Genomic DNA, 17,296 nt, shown 5'->3' with positions numbered 1-17,296 from the left:
CTCATAAAGGATATTGGACCTCATAAGGGATATATGTGTCACCACCAGAGTAAGCACTGGGGCAAGGCACACCAGCACACTTATTATTTACTGTGAGGTAATAAATAATAAACCCATTTCTGATCCAGAACACTTCCTGTGCACATTCTATATACACCTAAAATACAACTGTGATTGATTTTTTCAGACTGGTTGAATATAAGGCCTTAATCAGTTGTAGGCTTAGGCTATGTATGCATATCTGAAATTTTCTCTAGAGATCATTAAATAGTGTGAAACACTATTAAAATTTCTTTTATAGACACAAGCTTGGCATGTCTTATTAGCAGCCTCCTACCTGCAATAAGAGAAGAAACAAACTGTTAAGCATGTATTTGAATATAAATATTTGAGTTACATATTGTCAGCAATGTACATAAAGCATTGATAAATATTTATATCATTTGATATATGATTTATTCAGTGAAAATCAATTTAAATCTACTGAGAATAAAACATACCCAATAAAAAGTACCATTAAAGCATTATAAAATTCCAGAATGGTAACAGTGATGTGGTTAATGGCTTGGAATTGGATGTAAAAAAATGTGGTTTTTCAGTTATGAGTCTACCATTTACTTCCTTTGTACCTTGTAGAAAGTAAACTCTTTAATCCACAGTTTTCTCATCTTCAGTATGCATTTAATAAGTCTCTTTATCATTTTTTTTCTTTGTGTGGGTGGAATAAGAAAACACAGGTTTGCTTGCAAAGAATTTAGTATTGAAGAAAGCATTTTCAAAATAACACAATTATCTTTGAAATCAAGTAGACCCTCTTTATATGATCTTCATTTCCTTAAATAAGAATATGATAACAAGATAATTCAGAAGATTGTTTATACTACTTTGAATTTTTGTCAAGTATTTCTAAAAGCAAAAGATTTTCTAGTGAAAAATTATTTTACTGGTTCATTGGAAAGTATAATGTAAAGGGATATACCTCTGCTCTATGCTTCCATCAGACATTAAATGGAGAAGAATGGAATATGGCCGTCAATTCACTGAAGGACAGTTTTTGGTACTGCAGTGAGGAGTTCATAACTCCACACAAGAGTCCTACAGAAGTTTCATATTTTTCAAGTATGGACTTTAATTAGTAGATTGTCATTGGGAAAGCATTTGTATCAGCAATATTTTTTAAATTCAATTTTAATTTTTTTTTGTGGATCCTCATACTGCTTTTAGAAAGGGTCTGTGTTTCTAAAAGACAGTGTGGTGTGGTAGGAAAAGCAGGGTTCAAATTCCCAGACCTAGCAACTGTTAGCTATCCTAGTTTGGACCCTTGGTTTCTTTTTCTGTGAAATGAGGAGGATAATTCCTATTTTGCAATATTGATGTGAAAGTTCAAATGAATATACTAAAGAATCTATATAAAATAAACATTCTGTGAAAAATACCTATCTCCTTAGGCAACCAGAAGGAATGAATCATTTGATAATTCACAGCCAAGGTACCAAAACTGGGCAGTGAAATACCCTGAGCACTGCAGCAAACTCATAGGTACATGATGAAATGTCATAAATTTTAAAAGATACACAGTGTCAGTTGATGGAAATTGCACAGACCCAAATTCAACATCATTCCCAGGTGAATACTAAATTTTGACATTACTTTCAATGATATTATACCTTTGCAAAGCTGGTTTTCTAGTGGTTGCTCTGATAAAAGGTAAGTATCTTATGAAAATCAATGTAGAACAGGAAATGGATGGTGGCCATGTCCAAACTGATTCCAAAGTTTGATGACTTTTGCAGGGCCCAACAGGCAGCATATTTGGTAAGACATAAATGCTTCATAAAGTATTTGGACATAACTATTTCATAAATGAAACTGTTAGATATAAATTTTGTTCTAAAGCCATCTTTTTTTTAAGATTTATTTATTTTATTTATTTCTCTCCCCTTCCCCCCCACCTCAGTTGTCTGTTCTCTGTGTCTATTTGCTGCATCTTCTTTGTCCGCTTCTATTGTTGTCAGCAGCACAAGAATCTTTGCTTCTTTTTGTTGCGTCATCTTGTTGTGTCAGCTCTCCGTGTGTGCGGCATCATTCCTGGGCAGGCTGCACTTTCTTTCGTGCTGGGCAGCTCTCCTTATGGGGCACACTCCTTGTGCATGGGGCTTCCCTACACGGAGGACACCCCTGCATGGCACGGCACTCCTTGGGCACATCAGCACTGCACATGGGCCAGCTCCACATAGGTCAAGGAGGCCCGGGGTTTGAACCACAGCCCTCGCATGTGATATATGGATGCCCTAACCACTGGGCCAACTCCGCCACCCCTCTAAAGCCATTTTGATTAATTACTGAGAAACTAAGAGCTTCAGAAATCAAGAAAGTTTGGATTTATATCTCATTATTGATAACTGCACACATTTTCAAATAAAAATATCCATCAACAACAGAATGAAATGAACACTGTAGCACACTCCTATGATGCTATATTATATAGTGGCAAAAAGTAATAAGCAAGATCTAGTTTAGAAAAATCAGCATGAAATAAATTATGAGTCTAATTTATTAGCAACTTGATAAAGGAAACAAAAGTATTATACAATTATTTTTCTACTAGTATTTTCTTTCACAGGATTCTTTGCAGAATCTTTAAGGCAATAAACATTTCAGAAAATCAATGAATAAAATTAATTTTTGCATCAAATCTCTTATACATCAAAACATGTTAAATGTGAATAAGATGAATGATGATGTCTTTGGTACCAAATTTTTACGTTTTGGGTTATCTTCTAAGCTTTCCTTAAAACACCTTGCCTGTATTATATGATACATGCCTATCTGTTAGGCAGAACTCAGAGTTCCCGAGTCAGTCTGCATAAATGATACAAGTAAAGTTTATTTCCATATTAGATATAATTTATTATTTTAAATAATATATATATGAATAAATGTTATGGCATTTCCCTAGAAATTTCCATAGAGCTCATAGCAATATCCTCACTGAAATTTCTATTGAAAACAATACACACAGACAGTGAAAACCAAAACAAAAATAAAAATCAAAAGTTAATTCCATTACATTAAGGAAGTAGCTTTCTTTATCACCACTTGTCTAGTTCTTTAGAACTCTTGTCTATTTCTCTTTTTTCTGTTGTAGGGATGATGCAGCTCGAGTTATCTTTGTACAAGTAAGGTTGAACTAAGAAACTCTATAAAACTACCTTTCCTGGGAGCTAAAGAAAAAAATTCTGTACTTTAGGTAAAACCTTAGTTATCTAGGTGCTCATTCACACACAAAAATTAACTTTTTCATATATATCCTATAAGACAAAGGGCTTATAAGTGAATTTACTTCACAAATTCAAACAAATCTGATATCACATATTTTCCTTTGCAGCTGAGCAAATAAGATTTCTCCAGAAATATGAGGTAATTATGAGTTACTGATAGCAAATGATACATTTTAATATAATCTACTGAATGAAACTTCTTTCTTGCTAATAATCATATAAAATGATGCATGCATTTCATAATTATAATTGTCTATTTTTTTAAATACAGCTTTAAGAAGATTGATAACGAACTGTGTGGTGTGTTAATATGATAGAGCCTTTCAGATAATTTTAATGAAATCCAATATGTAAAATATACATATGGGTATATCTTTATGCTACTTTATATGTGAAAATAATTTGTTAGACTTTCCAGAAAGACCAGTGTAGCAGTTTGATATGGTTTATGAATTCCAAAAATAGATATTGGATTATGTTTGTAAACTGGTCTGTACCTGGGTATGCTTAAATTATGATTAGGGCCTTGATTGGGCCATGTCAGTAGGACACTGAGTCCTCACCTCCTTAGTGGTTAGGAACTCACAGGTAAAACTACACATCAGAGCAGAGAAGTTAGTTGGTGTTTTTATGTTGGAAATTTGATGCTGGAATTTTGAGCTAGAGCTGGGGAAGTAAGCACACAGAGTAACAGAGCAGCTGAGCCTAGAGAGAATCAAGCCCTGGGAAAAGAGACAGAGCTGGTCACCTGATACTCTACAGCAAGCCTTGTGGAGAGAGGCAAAGCCTAGAGAACCTCAATGTATAAAGCAAACCTTTTGGATAAAACAGAGGAGCTGAGCCTGGAGAGAAATGAGCCTCAGGAAGAGAAGAATTCAGTAGCCTGAACCCTGGCAAACATCAGCAGTCATTTTGTGCTAACATGTGGCAATAGACTTTGGTGATGGAATTAACTTATGCTTTATGGTCTGGTAACTGTAAGCTTCTACACCACATAAATACCCTTTATAAACCAACAATTTATGGTATTTTGGATCAGCACCCCCTTGGCTGACTAATATAATCAGCATAATCAATATTTTATCAGGAATAAACATCAAAAAATTATCTATTATTAGTTTAGGATTAAATAAAGTTTTTGTAACAAATCTCTCTGATAGTCAACCTTGATTACTTATGATTCAATTTTTAATCTATTTCTCATTATATTTCTATATTAATGATATCTAATTATAGGACAAATTGCAATTTCTAAGACTATGCTTTATTCCAGACCAATCCAGGGCAAGTATATGACATGAGAATGTCTCCATGAGCTGTTTTAAAAATATTTTTTTGTTACTCTAATCAAGGTGATTATAAGTTTTCAGTATGGTTAAAATATTTGTAGAAATCTGATATTAAAATGGTAGAATTAACTGAAGAAAAATATACATTTCATATACTTAATATACATGCTTAAGAATTTGTAAATGTATTGAGTCCTGTTTTATCGTAGCATGATACATGATGATGTTTATATTTAGGATATAATTAATAGCATTGCCATGAATATTAAGGTTACTGTATGTAAATAATATTTGCTAAGAGCAAATATGGGTAAGGAAATTTGCTAAGTTTTTCTGAAAAGATTATTCACTTAATCGTTACAACAGCTCAATAGGTAAGTACTATTATCATCAACGTTTTATAGATGGGGAAACTGAGACAGCACAAAGTTGTAAAATAGTTGTACAATTATTCTTCCATGGAGTCACTGTGTAATAATGGACAGAGACAAATGAGCACAGAGAGAGAGGATTCAGAGTCAGCTCATTTGATCATTACATTTAGCTGTTTCTTCTATTTCTTAATTGTGCTCCATGTAGCCTGCCTCTAACCACAACCCCTTTATTTCAGATAATCACCACTATCTTTCTGCTTTTCTCACATACATTGTTTCTTTCACATCTCATCATTAGCCAGAATTGCTAAACCCTACCATTTTTTCATTTCTACTATTTTGAACATTCATTCTCTATGAGGTTGCCTTAAAACTTTCCTAAATAAAGGATGTACTTCATACTTTATACCTCTCCTCTTCAGTCACTTCCAAATAATCAGTGAGTATATTTGAAAAAAAAAAATCTTGTCTGATGAAAGACCTGCATTCTTCCCTTCAGAACATTCTGAAGCTATTTTACCTTAGATTTCAAAGTTTTCTGCTATAAAACACCAATGGGTATTATATACCTCTCATCTACTATTATCACAGCTAATAATTTTTCTATAATTTAGAAAATCCTTTTATCACACCTTCACAATATTTACCTTTCTTCAATGAAAGGTCAAAGCTCAAACCATTTTAAGTCAAATTATCTTCTGGATAAACTGATGTGTTTTCTACCTTAGTTAAGTAAGGATTCTCATCTTTCCAAATCCTACATGCACCAGGTTTTACCCATTACTTTCCCAATCCTCACAAAATTTCTAATTTATCAAATGACATAAAAAACTCCAAATTTTATCTTAAGAAATATATACAATTATGTCTTTTGTATTTTTCTCATATATACTGCAGATAATTTTCAATTTATGGTTAATTTTCTATTTTACCAATTCTTAAATAACTACTTCAAATAAATATGTTCCCAATTTTCACTATGTTTTTTTTTTGATCTTCTACAAATACAAAATAATATAGCTATTCAATAACAAAATAGTATTCATTTAAATATTTTAATTGTTAGTTTACTTCTCTGAGTTTACTTAAATTTTAGAGTCTTTCTCTAAATATTCTAATCCATTTTGATAAACTTACACACATTTGGGGATATATCTATATACATATATAGATATAAACACACATATATAGCAAAAACTCAAAGTCCCATCTCAACATAATAAAATCAATTATTGTTAGAAATTACTTTGTTTTAGGTCAGTATGATATGAATTCTGCCCAGACCTTTTCTCTCAGCTACGCCTTAATATTCCAATAAACTAACAGGAGACAGTACATCTTCTTTCTTTAGCACAGCAGCATTAATGAATTGTGTATATTTCTTTGGTTTCCTTTCACTTTCCTTTATTTAATATATTTTTAAATAAGAGTTTTATGTACATAACTGGTTTACTAGGGTAACTTCTAAGACTTAGTCCTGAAAATTTAAATTAGCATATATTTTTGCTAAAGACCAGGTTGAAGCCAGCAATTATTTAAGAAATAAAAATAAAGTGGAAAATCTTTTTGAAGATAAGAAAAATAGTTCATAACTTTCTCATATATATACCTCTAGGAAACACAATCACAGAAATTAAAAATCCCATCACTGAATTATGTTTGAATTTTGATCTATCAATTTTGAAACATCCTGCATATCCCTTTCTAGGTCTTTCAATATGTCTGTCACTAACTACTAAATCCTAAACCTTCTCTTATATTGGATTCCTAGATGAAATGTAAAGCCATCTCCATTAAGCTGAAAATCATAATGGCAGTACTCTGTATGGAGTGGGACATTAAGAAAATCTTCCAACCAAATCAAGACTGGCATTGATCAAATTTATTAAATAACTCTGTATTTTCTTTTGGAATATAATATTTAAATATTTAACATGACAAATGTTACCCATATTTTGATAATGAAATTATAAACATATGTATGTGATCTTACATAAATGTAATGCTGGCAGTGAAAAAAAGTATAGAATATTAACACATTTTAGGTTAGCTGATAAACCACAGATTTTTTGGAAAATTGATAATGGAATAAATATTTTTATGATTATATAGTTTATGGTTTTAAGCTAATTAGAAATATAATATATTTAAGTTTTTATTGACAGAAATTAAGGTTGTTATCAAATGTTTTTAATTTACAGAAAGTGGAGATGACTTTTAAATAATTTTATCCTTGTATAAGTGTATCTATTGAATAAATTCTAGGTAATATAATTGCTCTGTCAAAAGACATATGGATTTTGAAGATTGATAGATACTGCAAAAATTTTACCTACAAAAAGTCTTTCTAAATTTACTGTCCAAAAACACTGTGTTATAATAGCTATCTCCCCCTGAACTTAGTCATAAATTACATTACCAAACTTTTAAATTTTTGTCTTTGTTATGAAAAATAAATTCATTCACATGATGAAAATGATTCTGCTGTTGTCAGTATCATGGGTGAATATGAGATCTGAGGCACACCACTGTCCACTACCAGCAGACTACATAGAGAACAGAGTCTGAGAAATTGCTGATCCCAACAAAGGTAGAGAGAAATGACACATCCTTGTTGCCAACCTCTCTGTCAGATAAACTAACAAGCGAACACAACCAGTGAAGATCTGAGCATGAACCAAAAAGTGGGCAGGGACTGGGGTAGCCATTAGTTGGGGTCTCTGAGCCACCCTCAACCTAGAGTAGAAGCAGAAACTTGCCACCACACTAGGCAAAAAAAATGAAAGAAGGAAACTCTTGTTGAAGAGAGTATCTTCAAGTTAAGCATGCAGGTCTTCCATAAATAAAAATCAAACATCATTTCATAAGGAAAGATTGCCAAAAATAAAAGAAGGCTAATGACTCATGAATGAAAGTCCAGAAAATCAATCTATCTATCTATCTATCTATCTATCTATCTATCTATCTATCTATCTATCTATCTATCTACCTACCTACCTGTCTATCCATTTATGTACATATTATATTTAATTGTTCTTAATTTTATATGATTACACACTTTTAAAAATTTGTAAGAATGCTGTAGGAATTCTGGTATACAATTTATTCATGTTATGGAAATATGAAAAGTTAACTCTCTCACCTCCTCTCTCCCTCTCTCTTTGTATTTTTTTCTCTCTCAATCTCTCTTTCTCTCTTCTTTCTTTATTTCTCTATATCACTCTTTCTATCTCCATGGGCCTGCTAACACCTTGTTTTTTCAGATTTCTAGCCTGCAGAATTGTGAGAGAAAAATTTTCTGTAGTTTTAAGCTCACAAATTTGTAGTAATTGGTTATGACAAAACTAAGAAATGAACACAATTATAAATACCCATAGCCTAATTCCTTAAACCTTTGAAAACTCTTATCAGGCAGAAAATCCCAAGAGTTCAGAGATATTGCCCAGGAGCTGGACCAGAGCTTGTCTGAAGTCAGCTTTCTTTGGAATACTCAGGGTTTAAGCAAACCAGGGCTACTTGGGTTAACCCTTTTCTGCTCAACTTGATATTATTTAATAACAATCTCTTTATTGTTTAATTCTTAAACAGTGCCTCTTGAATTCTATTGCTGAAATAAAGGGAATTAATGTGTTCGCACTGAGTGTCATTATACATATGTTACTATCTTGTTAATATTTATATTTTGCTTATAACTTGAATTCAACACTCTTCCTGTTATCTAGACATAGAACTGTACCTATTTTATTTAGTGTTCATTTAAATTCCACCAGATTCTCAAAGTATTATGCTGTGTTTTCCTATTTTGAAGTCTTTATTTTAACATAACATATAGTTGGTTGTTGCCGCCTTTCTCCGCCCTTCCTCCCCTTCCAGCCCCCGCCACCCTTCCCGCCAGTCCCGCCCATATTACCAACCTACAATCTGCCCTCTTCCCCAGTAACTGCTTACAGCATATTACCAGAGGTCTGCCCCCCCAGTTTTAGCCAATCCGCAGCCACCCCTCCGCCCTGCTCTCCCCTTCATACTCCACCCCCTTCCCTGCCTATATAACCAAGTGTACTTCCGCAATAAAGAAGACCTGTTCTTGTGCTCAAGCGGTCTCCATGGTTTTTCCTCAACCGCGCGTCCCCCACGCCTGGAGAACCGGTGCTCCATCTTGGAACACCCCCCGCCGGCTGCCTGGCAGGAGCAAGCCCCCCCGACTCTTGGGCCTGAGCGAGGACGAAACCCTCACGCTCAGCTACAACTGGCGCCCAACGTGGCGGCTCCTCCCCCGGCCCCTCTCTGCTGCTGCTGCTGCTGTGATCGTCCTCCTCTCCAGGTAGGGACCCCTCGCCCGGACGAGCCCCAAGGGACCCCTCGCCGTCGTCCCGTCCCTATCCCGTCATGGGCGCCTCTTTGTCATTGCGTCAGGCGCCGCAAGTCAGAGCCCTCGCTGCCCTGTTCGATGCCAATGGAGTCCGTGTCTCCTTGCGGCAGCTCCAAAAGTACTGGGATCTCTTGCTCCCTTTTAATCCGTGGCTCGCCACCTGCCAACTCTGGAGCCCGGACACATACTCGCGACTCATAGATCAAGTCACCTCTGCCATGGAGCACGAGAAACGCACCTTCCCAGCAGGCCTCTTACCCGTTCTCGTTGCCATTTGCGCTTGTCTCCTCGGCGCTCCGACCGAGGCCGTTTATGAAGCTTCTCCCAAACAGCCTCTAGACTGTGATCCCGATGAGCCCGCCGACACTGACTCTCTGTCTGACCAACTTGCTGCTGCTCTCAAGCGCGAACCTCCCCGCCCGAGCTCCCCGCAGCAGACAGAAACCACTCCTGCCGCTCCCCAAGATGGCGGACTTCCGCCTTCTTCTCCGCCAGCGCCTTTGTCTTCTGCCCAAGATGGCGCCCATCCGGCTTCTTCTCCGCCGGTGTCCTCCTCCTCCCGCCTCTACCCGCCTCTTCCTGCCCAGTCAGCATCCGGTTCAGGCACGGAAACTGCATGGTCGCCATCTTCCGCTAAACCGGAAGCACCCCTCGCGCCATTTTGCCCGCTGTCGGATGTGGCTGCTCCGCCATCTTGGCCGGCGCCCGAAAGGGTCCCGCCGCCATTTTGTTGTCGGCCGGAAGCCGCTAGGTCGCCATTTTTTCAGCCGTGTTCCGCTTATCCCTTGCCGCCGCCGTACGGCAATAGCCCTTCATCTGCCTTGGCTGCTCCATCAGTCCCCGGTGCCACATCTTCTCAAACACCCCAGCTATATCCGCTAAATCCGCAGCCCACGCCACAGCGACCCCAAACTTGGCTACCCTTTACAGCGGAAGAGGTCAGGACCCTCCGCAAAGCTGTAAAGGAAGATGGAATTGGCAGTCCTTATGCGCAGCAACTACTTGAGGAGTTAGGGACCCAACTCGTTCTCCCATATGACTGGATTGCACTAGCCCGTGCCATCCTGACGCCGGGTCAATTTATTGAATGGCGCGCCCATTACCAAGCGGCTGTTGACCGGCAAATCGTGGAGAATGCCCAAGTCGGCGTCCTCCATCCCTCCGATGCATACACGGGCACCAACAATTATGCAAACCCTCGTTCTTATCTCGAAATTGACCCAGGGTTTTGGCACCGGGTAAAAGTCCTCGTCCAGCGGTCATTCTCTCTAGTTTCCACCAAGCAGCCCACCAAGCTTGCGCAGCTGCTTCAGGACTCCAATGAGACCTTCCCAGCATTTGTCGCCCGCGTCCTGGAAGCTTGTCAATGGAAAATTTCCAGCGAGGATGCCCAATTTGCGTTAGCCAAAGAGTTAGTCATTGATGGGTGCCTTGCGCCGTTCCGGGTCATAGTCCTTCCCATACGTGACAAAGCTCTGCACGAATGGGTCCTTGCTTGCCGTGACATCGACCCACAAGTCAAAACACTCACCGCTGCCTTTGCCTCTGCCTCTGCCATGGCTGTTTCATCCAGCCCCACTTCTGTCTGCTTTTGGTGCGGCCAGCCCGGCCACTGTGTCTGTGAGTGCTCCCAACCAAGCCCAGCGCCTCGCTCAGACCCGCCGTTGCGGTGGCCAAGGGGCCCTTCTACACCATGTCCACGTTGTGGGAAAGGATATCACTGGGCCTGCGACTGCCGCTCCACCCAAAGTTCCCAGCAGCCTTTAAACTCCCAGCGGGGCAGGCCTCAGCCCCACCCCCAAGAGGCCCTCAGGAAAATTCCCAAGCCATAATGTGGACAATGCCCATCACACGCCGCCAGAAACCTTCACTGGAGCTCAAAATCAATGGGCAATGGCTCGATGGACTTCTAGATTCTGGCGCTGAAGTCTCCTGTGTTCCCTTCGAAGTCGCTGCGTTCAATCACTGGCCCCTAGAGACCGGCCCTCAAGTCATCGGCGCCACGGGAGCTGCTACCTCCTGGAAAACATCCCAACCTCTGCATTGGAGCGACCGAGAAGGCCACGAAGGCCAAATTCACCCACTCGTCCTTTCGTCTGTCCAAACCATCTTATGGGGGAGAGATGTCCTCAGCCAGCTAAAGGCCCGAATCACCACAGAAGCCTTCTCAGCTGCGCTGCCCCCCCCCCTTCTAGGGGCCACTGCTCCCATCTCAAAACCTGACCCTATCCCTCTGGAATGGGACACAGAGGAGCCCATCTGGGTTGAGCAGTGGCCCTTGCCAGCTCACAAGCTGCAAGCTCTCTCTGCCCTCGTTGAAGAGCAGCTACAAGCAGGGCATATAGAGTCATACACTAGTCCCTACAATTCACCAGTCTTTGTCATTAGCAAAAAGAACACCGGCAAATACTGCCTTCTCCACGACCTCCGTGAGATCAACAAACATATTAAGCCTATGGGATCACCTCAGCCAGGATGCCCGCATCCCACCGCAGTCCCCCAGCATTTTCACGTAGCAACCATTGACATTAAGGACTGCTTTTTCTCTATTCCTCTTCACCCCCGGGACTGTCCACGATTCGCGTTCACAGTTCCGCGCATCAACAACCAAGGCGCAGCTCAGCGATTTCAGTGGCGAGTATTGCCTCAAGGCATGTGCAACAGCCCGACTATGTGCCAACTGTATGTCAACCATGCTGTTGAGCCGCTGCGCTCCAAGTTCAATCCGGAGCACACATATATTCTCCACTACATGGACGAACTCCTTTTAGCAGCGAGCTCCAGTGCGCCCCTCAATGATCTGCTCTCGGCAATAATAACAAACCTCTCCAGCCTCGGGCTTACCGTGCAGCCTGACAAAATAAACCTCCAGCCTCTTTTTCAATTCCTAGGCTTTCATTTTCATCGGTTCATCCAACCCGCAAGCCCAAAAATCCACCTTTCTGATAGGATGACGCTAACCGAGCTCCAGCAACTTTGCGGGCAAATCAACTGGCTTCGCTCGACGCTTCCCATCACAACAGCGCAAATGCAGCCCCTCTTTGAGCTCTTGCAGACCAAGGATAGCCCACCAACTGCAGCCACTCGCAGCATCACCATCACCCCCACTGCCCGAGAAGCCGTCCAACAGGTCAGCGCCGCTCTGCAGCAGTGCCGCCTGGAGCGGTTCTCCCCTGACCTTCCAATTTTGGCTTTAGTTCTGCCAACGCTGGTCACTCCCATGGGTCTCTTATGGCAAGATGGCCCCCTCCTCTTTCTTCATACGTCAAAAAGGAAGCTCCCAAAAATCTGCCCTTTCATAAGGGCCTGGATCACGCTGGCCACTGACTTAGTACTTCTCTCCATACAGACGTATGGTATCCCGCCACACACCATTGTCTGGCCTTTAGATGCCAAAGAAGTTACCTCCCTCATCATGAACAATGCCCAAATGCAGAGCCTGGTAGAGCTCTTTCGCGGCTCCTTTGACAACCACTATCCTCATCACCGATTGCTGCAGGGAATGTCTCAATTGGCGTTTTCCAACCCATTCCGTCCATTGCCTGCACGGAACCCGATCCCTTCAGCCATCACTGCCTTCACAGATGCCTCAAAAATGGCGTTTGCTGCCATCATATACACTCCTGGGAATCCTGAGCCACGGCAACTGCTGTTCGCAAATGACTTTTCTGTTCAAGTGGGCGAGCTTCTAGCTGTCGCTGCAGTCCTCAATCTCCACCCAGACCAGCCTCTCAACATCTTTACTGACAGCCTATACACTCTTCAGGTGTGTCGCAGCCTCCCACTTGCTACTTTCCTACCAGGTGACTCAAACATCGATCGGGTGCTCGCCTTCGTACAGCAACTGCTTGAGGCGAGGCAGCAGCCCTGGTTCATTGCTCATATCAGAAGCCATTCTGGCCTACCAGGACCGCTGGCTCTAGGGAATGACCTCGCTGATGCTTCTGTGTCAAGCCGCCAGGTAAACCCAGTCCTCCTCCATGAAAGCCCTGCCGACGGGCCGCGGCTTGGGGACTTTGTCAATCAAGCTAAGCTCTTACATTCCCAATTTCATTTCTCTGTGTGGTCCATCCGAAAGCTCTTTCCAGACATACCCATTGAGACTTGCAAGCACCTTGTGCGCGCGTGCCGAACTTGCGCACCCTTGCTGCCACTTGGACCTTTGCAGCCTCAAGGTGTTAACCCCCGCGGCCTCCGCCTGAACTCAAGGTGGCAATTAGATGTCACTCATGTCAGTGCATTTGGCCACCTCAAATATCTTCATGTGGCAATTGACACCTTTTCGCATCTGTGCTATGCAGTCCCTCTTGCGGGAGAAAGTGCTAAACACTGCGTCCAGGTGCTTCGCCAAGCTATTTTGTTCATGGGAATTCCATGGGATCTCAAAACAGACAACGGACCAGCATATCGCAGTGCCTCTTTCGCCAGCTTCGTGCAAATGTATCACATCACGCATCATTTTGGCATTCCATACAATCCACAGGGGCAAGGAATCGTCGAGCGCACTCACCAACAGCTCAAGCTACTCATTCAAAAAGAAAGGGCCTCCTCTCCCCACAAGGCCCCCGCCGACGTCGTGACTGCCTGCCTCATTCATCACAATCTCCTAACCTTCGATGACCATGGACTCTCCCCCACCCATAAACACTGGGGACCCATGTGGCAGCCCTCGCAAGTTCCCCTCGTCCATTGGAAAGACCCTGCCACAAATCGTTGGCAAGATCCAGCTCCCCTCCTAGCACAGGGGAGGGGCTTTCCAGATTCTGAGCCGCAGCCGCTCTGGATTCCTGGGCGTTGCATTTGGCCTGCCACTGACCCACTAGTTCCACCGAACGATCAGCACCCTATGCCTTCGGTGAGACATAACATTGACAGTGGATACGGCCCAGAGGTCGCCCCGTTCACCCGGATCCAGCACCAGCCATCATCAAGATGCCGCACCGTCAGATGATGCCTCTACACAGCCTCGCAGCCGTTCTCTTCGTCCTGGCTTCCCTCACTCTCCCAGCCGCTGCCAACCCGAGTCACCAGCCCTTCAATTGGACCCTCTCCCTCTGGCAACAAAAAAGGCTCCTCGCCTCAAACGTAACTGCCTCCGCCCCCTCTTTCACAACTGATGTCGCCTACTCACTGGACGCACGAACCTTCCGTCTTATGAGTGGGGGGGACACAACCCCGCTGCCACAGGTTTCTACATGTGCCCATCCTCCGCCAGAGGATGCCATGACCCAACGCACTATTACTGTCCTTCCTGGGGGTGCGAAACCATCACCCACGGATGGTCCAGCGCCCCTAACAAAGACCCATACCTCACTCTCCAACGTAATGCTACTCGATGGAACACCATCACACTCACAGTCAAAGGCCCCAACTCCGACCTCTGGTTACGAGGCCGCATGTGGGGAGCCCGCCTGTATGCAGTAGGCTACGATTACGGTGCCATTATCACTATAAAAAAGGAGCCAATTCCCACACATTCCACCCCAGTGGGCCCAAATCAGATTTTCAATCCTCCAAAGGCACAGCCCCCTTCCCTGCCCCGCTCCACCTTGCCCGCTCCTTCGCCCGGCACTCCCCTCGCCACTGCCTCCTTCAGCTCCCACAACCCCAAGCCTCGCTTACCCCCTACTCTGTACCCCAGCCCCCTCATTAATCTGATCAGAGCTTCGTACGCTTCTCTAAACTCTTCTCACCCCAACCTCACCAAAAGCCACCTACTCCAGACCGCTCGCCTATAGCTTCTTGTCTTCCTCTCCTTACTTCTCCCCAACTACTCCTCCCCCTCAGGCGAGGGGTACAGGGGCATCACAGGTCCGTTTCGTTGGCAAGGCTCGGTGCGCGCCAGGCGCTGGCGTGCGCCGACCCTAATGGCAGGCACATGCATCCTGGCCAGATGCTATGTTGTCCGCTCACGACCAGCCGGTCCTCGTGGTCTCCCCCCACCCCTCGTCTTATCCCCGTGCCCGTCCCTATAACCTCCTTTTCCTCCTACTCTTCCTCCTAATCCTTGTCTTTTGTTGCTGCGCACGCCGAGCCATTCACACCCACCGTGTGCACCAAAACTTGTTGCTTCAATTTCTTTTTAAAACAAAAGGAACAGTTGTTGCCGCCTTTCTCCGCCCCTCCTCCCCTTCCAGCCTCCGCCACCCTTCCCGCCAGTCCCGCCCATATTACCAACCTACAACCTGCCCTCTTCCCCAGTAACTGCTTACAGCGTATTACCAGAGGTCTGCCCCCCCAGTTTTAGCCAATCCACAGCCACCCCTCCGCCCTGCTCTCCCCTTCATACTCCACCCCTTTCCCTGCCTATATAACCAAGTGTACTTCCGCAATAAAGCAGACCTGTTCTTGCGCTCAAGCAGTCTCCGTGGTTTTTCCTCAACTGCGCGTCCCCCATGCCTGGAGAACCGGTGCTCCATCTTGGAGCACCCCCTGCCGGCTGCCTGGCAGGAGCAAGCCCCCCCGACTCTTGGGCCTGAGTGAGGACGAAACCCTCACGCTCAGCTACAGTTGGTCTCCATTTTCTGATTTGGATTTGTCTCTCCAATAGCTATGTATTGCTATGACTGTGCACAAATGTGTGTACCTGTTTGTGGGTGTATGTTTGCATAAGTGTATTTCCCAATATCCTACATTTTCAGGACTATGCATTTAGCAGTTTGCATTTTTTAAATCTTTGTCTTCTGGAAGATTCTTATTTTTATCTAGTTTTCATTTCCCATATTTTGGGTATATTTTCTTACTTTACTCAAAATCTTAATGGATTAGAAAAATATTATTTCCTGAGGGTATTTTGATGTGGTATGCATACCCTAATTTCATTGGCCAGATGTTCATTATAAAATTTTGCCTTTTTAACTTCTTAATTTTTCTAAGATTTGAGGTTGTTTTTATATTCCAATGGTAGCAGAAATTGCCCATTGTTAGAGAATAGTTAGAACATCAAGTTTAATGATTTAATGACTGTGCCTATTTCCCTCAACATGAAGTCTTTTAAGTTCATACATGTTTGCACAGGCATCATAATGTCATTGCTTTATAAGGCTGAATTCTATTCCGTTTCATTTATATGTCACTTTTTGTTTAATCATTTATCAGTTGATGGGCAGTTGAGTTAGTTTCATCTATTTGCAATTGGGAATGATGCCACTATGGCTATCATTATGCTTATATCTGACTGAATAGCTGCTTTCAGTGTTTTGGGGATATATTTAGAAGCAGGATTGCTGGATCATATGGTAATTCTATGTGTAGCTTTCTGATGAACCACCAAATTGTCTTCAATAGTGGCTACACCATTTTACATTCCCACCAGCAAAGAATGAGTGTTCTTATTTCACTATGTCCTCTCCAAAACTTGTAAATATCCTTTGTTTAAAAATATCAGCCATTCTAGGGAGTGAGAAATGGCACCTCAATGTGGTTTTGATTAGCATTGCCTTAATGCAAATCATTAGGCTATGAAAGTACCCATATTTTCTTGTCCTTTTTGAAGATTTGTATACATTCTTTGGAAAAAATGTCTATTCAAGACTATTGCCCACTTTTTAATTGAGTTGTTTGTCTTCTTATTTTTGAGTTTTAGGATTTCTTTATAATTCTTTATATTAAACCCTTATTAGATTTGCAGTTTCCAAATATTTCTTCCATTCTGTAGATTATCATTGCACATTCATGATAATGTCCGTTGATGCACAAAAGTGGTTTTTGTTGTTGTTGTTTTTGCATGATGAGGTCCCATTTATCTATTTTCCTTTTGGTTGCTTGTGCTTTGGGTATAAAGTCTAAGAAACCATTACTAATACAAGGTCTAGAAGATGCTTCCTTATTTTTTCTGCTAGGAATTTTATGCCTCTGGTTCTTATTTTTAAGTCTTTGATCTATTTTCAGCTGATTTTTTTGTACATGATGTGCTTGGGTGCGGCCTTAAGAGTTCTCCTTTTTATGGTTTATTGGCATTGGAATCCCCCCTCAACTCTCTTT

General features: G+C 42.1%; 1 pseudogene; it reads left to right on the top strand.

Moving 5' to 3' along the window:
• Positions 1 to 11,768: 11,768 nt before the first annotated feature.
• LOC101441204 (E3 ubiquitin-protein ligase RING2 pseudogene) overlaps positions 11,769 to 17,296 on the top strand; it is a 53,774-nt pseudogene continuing 48,246 nt past the window's right edge.

Source organism: Dasypus novemcinctus, chromosome 1, assembly GCF_030445035.2.
Source record: "Dasypus novemcinctus isolate mDasNov1 chromosome 1, mDasNov1.1.hap2, whole genome shotgun sequence".
NCBI classification, from domain to species: Eukaryota; Metazoa; Chordata; class Mammalia; order Cingulata; family Dasypodidae; genus Dasypus; species Dasypus novemcinctus.
The sequence above is the reverse complement of the archived record's forward strand: the minus strand, read 5'-3'. Positions and strand labels throughout refer to the sequence as shown.